This window comes from Triturus cristatus, chromosome 7 (genome assembly GCF_964204655.1).
Source record: "Triturus cristatus chromosome 7, aTriCri1.1, whole genome shotgun sequence".
Lineage (NCBI taxonomy): Eukaryota > Metazoa > Chordata > Amphibia > Caudata > Salamandridae > Triturus > Triturus cristatus.
Genome location: NC_140590.1, coordinates 1,398,564,164 through 1,398,573,386, shown reverse-complemented (window position 1 = coordinate 1,398,573,386; position 9,223 = coordinate 1,398,564,164). Strand labels below are relative to the sequence as shown.

The 9,223-nt window shown below is 39.6% G+C and overlaps 1 long non-coding RNA gene across 1 annotated transcript; it reads right to left on the bottom strand.

Moving 5' to 3' along the window:
- Window positions 1-231: 231 nt before the first annotated feature.
- Window positions 232-8,697, bottom strand: LOC146812117 (uncharacterized). The gene is made up of 3 exons (XR_014965868.1): window positions 8,542-8,697; window positions 2,638-2,719; window positions 232-1,081 (listed from the first exon to the last, which is right to left on the bottom strand). It is a non-coding gene; the product is annotated as an uncharacterized LOC146812117 (long non-coding RNA).
- Window positions 8,698-9,223: the final 526 nt, after the last annotated feature.

Below are 9,223 nucleotides of genomic sequence, written 5' to 3'. Positions count from 1 at the left end.
TGAGATGAGCAATGAAAAGTAGAGGAATCAAAAGTGTTGCAATGCATCTTTCTATGCTCCAAGCTTACCTATGTATGACTAGAAAAATAGATGACATTACAGAAAAATGGGCAAACATCATATTAAACAGAATATCTCTGGCAGCGCAAACTGAAAAAGATACCATCTTGGTTAGGAATAAATTTAGACTTATCCCCACTCACTGTCATAGGAAAATTATGTTGTCTTGTATGTTGGGCACAAGAGGAGAGACCAAATGCCCCCTGTCCTGCCCTTGTTTCATCTGACATCCCAGATCCTCTGTACCACTGCACTCTTTCATCAGAATGTTCAGCTCAACATTCTGGACGGCACACAGAGCAGCACACCACAAGCAAAATACTCTCAGGGCTACTGTGGCCACATACAAGTCAATAACGACCCACAGTCCTGTTCAAAGCAAATGGGAAATATTTCCTGGAAACCAAGCACCCCACCTTCCCATCTGCTGATGTTAACTTAGGTACCCATGCCACTGCATCTTCGAAGCCAAGACCACGCTCCAGTGAGTTATGTGTGTGAATGTAACCAAATACATTGCCTGTAAGCTCCCAATTTCTCAAAATGATGCTGAAAGAAACAACAAACCAACAATGAGGCATGGACTACAGAAGCACCTTCTCACAAATGATGAATAGTGCTTTCAATGTATCAAAAACTGAAAGTTTCAGAAGATTCTGGAATCACAGGTTTCTTGAATCTCACATTCAGAATCATCTTATAACAAAAAAGGAGCTGGTTCAGTACGTCATTGATGAAAAGAATCAGACATAAGGTTTCAATTGTGAAGTATGAAAAACAGGATGAGGGGAAATGCTACAGGACTGATTTGCCGAGTGATGAGAAATGGATCAAAATACTATGAGCAAAATTTCCCTGGCAAAGCAAGTGAGAAAGTAGCCAAAAATTCATACTTTCAACAAAATCGGAAGAAGCACTTCTTGGCTTATCAGCACATTCGTTTATCATTGTCTTTGTTTGTTCAATGCTGTCAGATAATGGTTGTCTTTGTTCCTGTAAGTACTCATATGATCAGAAGCAGCTGGAAATAGAAGATAAACATGAGGTTGAATAGGAAGCATCCTTGGATGGAAGTTAACTTTGATTACACTGTGAGCTGCATTATTACAAGGAAATTCAGCTAATGGTAAATAAGAGGGCCAGCCATCAAACAAAGCATTAGAGTAACAATAAAAATGGTGTTCAAAGCTCTGTTTGGTTCGATCTGTTTGTCCATTGGTTTGAGGGTGGTAACCAAAGGAAGGTCCTGTTCAATTACTAGAACCTGAAAATAAGAGTCCTTTAAGACCATATTAGATATTGATTTCCTCTATCAGAAATCATAGTGCATGACAAACCATTAAGGCTGAATTTAGCTGCAAACAATAAGTCATTGTTCCATAACTTCAGCAGTAGGCAGTTTGAATAAAAGAGGGAAATTAGCTATCTCTGAAAATATTTCAAAGTTTACCATAATGAAAGAAAATCCTTCTGAAAGCAGATCAGTTATGAAATCTGTATATATTGTGGCATGGTTCTGGAGGTATAGACAAAGTTTGTATATTTCCAAGGGGTATGGACTAAAAAGACTTGTTTTGAGCTCGGATTGAGAAAAAACTTCACATAATCTTGGCCATCAAAGTGAACTAAGAGCCACCAAAAAAAACATTCATATGGACCATCTATTGCCGACGAAAGGAGAACCACGACACACATAATATACAGCTGCTATTACTTGGAATTAATAAGGCTTGTTAATAAATACAATTCATTGTGTTTTGTAACTGGAGTCTTGTGATGAAGATTGTCACCCTTCCTACAATCAAATTTGTATTTAGCCTCTTTAAATTTTTGCAATAACAATTGAACAATACCAACCACATTATATGAAGGAATACTTGGTTGATTATACATAAATAATGATTCATGATAATGATGAGAGAAACATCTACCAAGAGAGTCTTTAAACCATGAATATAAGTTATAGTACAGTCAAATTCTGAAAAGGAACGTGAACATCTAGCTTGCGACTACTGTGAAACTACAAGCTCTGCTGACATTGTAAATTCATATGATGAGTCCATATTTCAAAAGGTTCCTTGAAACCCTCATGCAAATATCTTCTCCAATCAACACAAGCTTTTTTCATAACTAGTAACTGCCTTTCTAAAAATAAAGGAGTTCACTTTCTGACAAGACATAAGACGGATGCTCTTGTCCATTGTCTTCTTGCAATTGAAATTCCCACTGCCTTTTCAGAAATATCAACCTCAACTTTAACTTTCTTGTGCTGTCAGTGGTTGGAGCTTGAAGGAACATTCCATTAAGAATTTTAAAAGGTTGTTTAACTTCAGAGTCCCAACAAAAGCCTTCTTTCATATTTCTAACTTTAAAATACAAGTAATATCATCAGTAAGATGTGAAAAATTATTTAAAAACTGGTGATACTAATTTGCAAGCACAATTTAATTTTAGGCTAACTTCATATTGGTAGGAGTCAGCCATTCAAGATGGCTGACACCTTCTATGGATCCATAGACAAAATATATGCATTCAACCTAAACCCAAGATGTTCGTCCTTTTGCTTTTCAAACTCACGTTTCTCAGGAGTACAAGTCATTGATGTTGCTGAAGCCCGCATAACATCATTTGCACATGATCTTGATGTTCTGTAGAAGTTCTAATAATAAAAAAAATACCATCATCTAGGTATATCAGCACAAAATGATTAATGACATCAGAAAAACTGAATCTATGAAACATTGAAAAATGGCAGGAGCAATGCACAGCTCAAATGTCATTACTTGGTATCAAAATGGTCAAACGTAATGCAGAAAGCTGTTCTCCATTGATCACTTTCTAATATACACAGGAGACGATAATAGGCCAAAACAAAACAACAAATCCTGGTTCAGTTGGTATAGTGCAATTAGACTCCTGTTGCAGTGGAAGCACGTAAGCCTCAGGTTTAGCAAAGAAACAGCAGTATAGGCTTGATACTGGAGTGGCACTGAACAAAAATCTGTTATTATATTTGAAGTAGCCATGGATTCTTTCAATTCTTTTAGAGTGGATGAGTAACTTCATGTAGTATAGCAATTATCATGACAAAACTGTGATCACAGCAACATTGTCTGATAGCCCCAAAAGACATAATGATTGCGCCTCTCTAATAAAAGTAATTCCAAACATCACAGCATAGTTTTGAGAGACTATTAAATCAAAAGAGACTGTTGCTCATTGATCACCGAAAGAGGCCTTTAGTGGACTTGAAGTTTCCTTAATAAGTCCTAAAGCCAACAGAGTGCCATCAACAGTCTAGGCTACTTATGGTACTTTCTTAGCTCTCTCACGAATGTTATTCTTAATCTTTCAATCATGATTAGTAAACATACCACAGTCTCCACTTTCCAACAGTGCAAGAACATTAATCGTCTTTACATCAAGGGTCTCCAACCTTTTCTGTAGTGAGAGCTACTTCTGCTCAAGGAAAGTCTTCCCAAGCTACTCGCAAATTTTAAAACGGTAAAATAGTGACTACACTATGAAAGCAGGATTTTCAGTAGTTACCACCCAAGTATACCAAGCACTGGTACCAGCGGAAATGCTGGAAAAAGTTCATCAATATTAAATGCCTACCCTTGACTTATGAAGTAACGTTCAAATCTTGACATGCCCTGTGGCACAACGGACATAAGCACAGCAGTATGTCTCCCCAGCCAGCTTGAATTATCATTCACCAGTTTATGAAAATGCACATTTTTCTATCTAATACCACTTTCCACTGTGGGAAACAAACTCAATTTTCCAGAAGAAAACCCATTTTTTAAAACTAAACTGCCTTTAAAATATAAGTTTTCATTTTTTAGGAAATGCACAGTCCCAAAACATCAGCTTAACATTTTCATCATATACTCCTATGTACAAATGCCTCATATGGACAGACTTTCCAGGTATTACAGTCATATGCCAAGGATGCTCACCATAGCACCACGGATGCATGTATTATGCCAGTAATGCCCACCATTATACTAGGGCCACTGTTGTGACAAGGCTGGAAACCATAAGGATCAGGGATGAGACTATATATCAGTCATGGCCATTAAAATGCCAGGAAAAGGTACATATTGCCCAGTCATGCTCTTAGTATGTCAATGATGGCTGTCAGTATACCACAACCAGACCAAAAATACTAAAATAGTCAAGGATGACAATTATTGTGCCATATACACTATTATGCCAGGAATGGACACAATTATCCCATAGATGACACTCTTATGATGGGGTCTAGCATATACATTTGACGGTTCTTGGCACCAGGCATAGTTTCAGGAAGCAATAGTGTTTATTATGGACACACACATAAATGTGGATGAAATTCTTAAATTTCACTTGTCTGGATCATACCCTGTTCTCCTCAGGTCTTGGGCCAATTCTGCATCCAACTCACACGATTTCACTCTAACTCCTGCAGTCCCACACTTTGGTTGCTCAGAACTGATTACTGCTCAGGCTACTGCTGCCATACTTGTTTGATGGTGCACTGTTCACACACATGTTGTGACTGATAAAGGAGGGACTACAACATGGTCTATCTCCGTGTGGCTTAATTATATTGAGATTGAATACAGACTGTCATGTAGCAGGCCCTATAGGCCTCCACAGTGTGTGTTTGAGTGTTAGTATGAGTTACTGTCATACGGTTGGCTGGCTGTCACTCTAAGGGTATTGAGATGAGCAGTGCTGTCTTCCTTATTAGGCACCTACTCTCTGAATTTGATACTGGGCTTGACTTCACCTCAGGGAGCTACTTTAAAGGTGCTGGTGAGCTACCAGTAGCTCCCGAGCTACTCGCTAGAGACCCCTGCTTTACATCAATATTTCTCAAAACAATTAGCAGAGGAAACAAATGACCATCCAGGCTACCTATTGAAGACCCAAGAAAGGGAAACATTAGAACTTCTGCACTCGTCTCTTTTACAGTGGTCAGATGTCAATATCTTGTCTAAATCCTTTTGAATGCGGATAGGCAAGCAGCAATTAAATGTCTTGAATCAATGCAATAAATGCACAAACCTGCTTTTCACATTCCTTTTCAGTTTCTTTAACTGGGCCCCTGCTGCCTCGACTTGCATTCATTTCTCTTTACGAGAAGAGTTGCTATTGTTTCCTAATTTTTCAAAAGGATAGAGGCTTGATAACACCACTGAAGACTTCTGTCTTTCATTTAATCACTTACAAAGCCTATTTCCAATTAAAATAGCTTTGCTAATACGTTCAGAAAATAAATAAGTATGAATGAATAACATTGAAATTATTTATCCTTGATCTCTTTAATCCAAGATAAAATAGTGTTATTTGGGTCCTCTCAGCACAAGTAGTCTCAGCAGCCAGCTGATAAAAATATATTGCATGTGTCAGTATTTATGCTTCCTTGACAAATGTCACAAAGCGCATCCTCAGTGGAGTGCCAGATATCAGGACATTGAAACATCTTCTTGAAGGGAAGCAGGAAAGGCAACATAACTATCCAGACATGTATCACTTTTCAAGATATTGAAAATGTAGTCTAAGCCAAATCAGTTCTAGTATGACTTCTAATTAAGAATCCTGCTATGGCTCGATCATGGAAAAACTGTGAAGGGTGAAAACAAAATACACCATTAGATATCCTTAAATTCTCTTAATTCCCTGTTCAGAAAAAAGTGTGGTAACAGGAGGGAATTCTTGGATATCTATAGACCACAAAGCTAAGGTATGTGTTAAAGCTATATTCTCAAGTAATGGAATTGTTGAAACGTTTGAGCCAGATTCTAAGAAAGATCCATGGCTGAAGCAGATTTATAGAGTCTTTGGTGTTACCAACTATCAAGGACTGCATGCAGAGAAGCTCTTTCTTTTCCTTCATAATTGCCGTAAGAAAGGGTGATCCCTCAGATAAGCCATGGTGCTAACCTGCAGCTAACATACACATAAAAGGTGCATTTCTCCTTAAGAAGGTCCCTGTTAGGGTTAAAAAGCAACCAAGGTCAGCGAAAAACGTTCTTGGCAGTATGGATAAAATGTAGATAGTTATTGATTAAAGATGTACTCTGCAAAGATTGATAGTCAAGACCCCAAAACTGCCCTGAGGCAGGGTAAAGAAAGAGTCAAGCATAATAGTCCAACCTAAAGATTCCAACAACTAAAACAACTGCAGAAAAATGTAGTTAAATTCAGGGACTAAAGTATTTAAAGCTGTGAATGAATGCTGCAAAAAATAAGGAAATCGAAAGCCTAGTGACACATCCTTCTCAGGTGTGAGCACCCTTTTGTATGTGTAAAAACTGGAAATTATTTCAGAGTATCATGTTCGAACACCCTATTGGACAAGGAATCTGTGACAACACACAATGTGTAGTCAACCATCTTGGTAGCTTGCAGACACCTCTAGAGTAGCCTGCAGCCTAAACTCATTTTTCAATAAACAAGTGCTGCAGTTTTTGTTTTAAAGTTAAGGGAAGGCTGTGTTTACTTTACAGTATTATCCCCAGACTGCAGATAGCAGGTCCTGATAATGAGCAGCCTTGACACAGCTTGGTGACCCACGATGGGGTGTAAAGGTGAAGAACTGAAGCACTTAGGAATTTAAGTCTTAAATAAAAGTCCTGCCAACTCAACATTGGAGCATGAGAACAAAATGGTGCTGAATGCTTTTAAATGGCAGAAAATTGAAAGGAAGAGTTAACTTAACTATTAAGTTAACTCTTCATTTTAATTTTCTCACATTTCAAGTATTCCATTTTCAAACAGTAGGCAACTTGCTCTCAGTAGACAAAATACCATACTTATAACTAAAAAATGTAGTCTTTTTTTTAACTGGGAACAATTTACAGTGAAGAAAAACGTTTCTATGAATCATTAAGGGCCTTTTACGATGGAGGTCGGAAAGCCTCCTACTTTCGTGTGGAGGTTTTCTGACCCCCATCGTCGGTGCAATTCCGTCCATTTGATTATCTATCAGCTGGTCGGAATTTAAACCGTTCGGTCATTCCAGCTGGCTTCCGACATGCTCAAGGAGCCCATCGGCCAGTCGGAACCTGCTCGTAATCTCAAAGGGCGGTCCTTTTCACCCTTGGCATTACGATGCACGGTTTCAGGCATGGTTTCCATGCCGGCATGTCCGACATGGAAACATGACGGAAAGTGTGTTTGGGGGTGCCCAGCAGGTTCCCCTTGTGTGAGCGGCCTCCGGTTGGGGGCCGTGCCACCTTGTTGATCCCTGCACCCCGTGGCAGGCACCTTGAGTTGCCTGCCACGGGGTGCAGGGATGAACAACACTTCCCATTCCCCTATGGGATCATGTATTACGGCCAGTTTACAGTCGTAATGCATGCTCCTATAGGGAAATGTTGGAATGCGACAGAACAGTTTTCAATCGCATCCTAATGAGGAAGGCGGGACTGCTGACCGGAGGTCGGTTGGTCCCGTTTATGAGGGGGTGTCTAGCGGACGCATTGTCCGCCCGACATCGTAATCGCCCCCTAAGTCTTATTTGTCTCCACTTTCAATTAAACCAATTATATCTTACAAGCATGTTTCCTCACTTTAAATTCCTTCTATTTAAATAAATGACTGTATTTTTCTGTTATAAATATGACTCCGTGTCCACAGGCCACTGGGACAAGATGCCTGCTGTTTGTAAAATCTACACTTTGAAATGGGAGAAAATTAAACTGATGAGTTTTATGGAATAAATATAAACAAAAGTAATTTTATGGGTTTGCTGGAGTTGTCACATAATCACTCATCTGCTGCATAACCTGCAGATTTTAACAAAAAATATTAATGTTAGCTGAAATGGATCACAAGTTACTAAAGGTGCAGCAAAACGTACTGCTGCACAGTGGAAGACCTTTCGCAAAGGTTGACTGGTCAGCTTTCTGTTGCTTATTGCAGTATATGGGTGTCAGACTGGCACAAAGAAGTGAAAACACTTACCCAGATAGTGTAAAAATGTCAAAACATGGTAAACTGATGAGCACATATAATCACAAAATGTGCTGCATTATGCTGCATAATTTGCCTATTCTAGCCACATAATTTAGTAAACACTGCCGCATAATTTGGTCCTCCCCTGCACCATAATCCCAATGGCCCTGACTATAAACTATTGGTAATGCATCTAGATACCAAGAGTGCCATAACATTTGGGAAATACATGGGGAATATAGTCATGGGGCTGGGATTTCATCTGAGTGACAGCGAAGCAGCAGCTGCCCTGACAGGAAATCACAAAATGACTATACACTGTCAGCCGCAGACAACCACGCACAACCACCACAAAGAGGCGTACGGTACATTGGGACCAGGCTGCTGCCTGGAGGGTGTTTTCCTGATGGTGAGATCTGACGTATGTCTTTAAGAAAAGACGCATGATGAACCTCGAGGGCCCTGTGCGAAGCTGCCCAGCTGTCCACTGATTCGATTAGATATTGTACACCTCTGGCAGGAAGCACTCACCCTCGGAGCATCCGGAGCTGCAGGGCACACGTGTCTCCTGGGAGCTAACAAACAGCACGGATGGTGATGGAGGAAGGAGCCAGCGGGAAGAACAAACAGCAGAATCCGACAGCACCTTAGGGGAGCAGCTAATCTCCGGACTGAAAAAAGAGTAAATGCATTAGTCTTCGGGCGACCGAGAAAGCTTTGTGCAGAAGAAGGTTTGTGTTTAGTTTACGTCATTTCTATTCTCAGTCAGAGAGTTTTTTTTAATTAACGCAAGGACATCCTATTTCAGGTCCAGGACAACCTCTATATAAGTGCTTTTCATTCATTCCTTCATTCGTTCAACTACGGACATACAATTGTATCATATATATTATTTATATATAATGCGTTTGCCCTTTCTATGTGCTGTAACTATTTGTTTCTATTAGACTGCTCAGTGGTACTCAATTTACCAACCTTTGAAGCATAAAGGCTGAGCTGGTCTTGCTGGTTAAAACTAATGACCTGCCGGTCACAGCAGATGTCAGTGGCGAACGTTTAATTCACTGGCCCACCCTGCTGAAAATGACAAGTCCAATAAGACAAATATATACAGAATATAAAATGTCTTTACTTATACATATTACAATAGCACAGCAAGTGATGCTGACATAGAAATGTTCAGATTTTGGCATCCCCGGTGGTCTAATTAGGG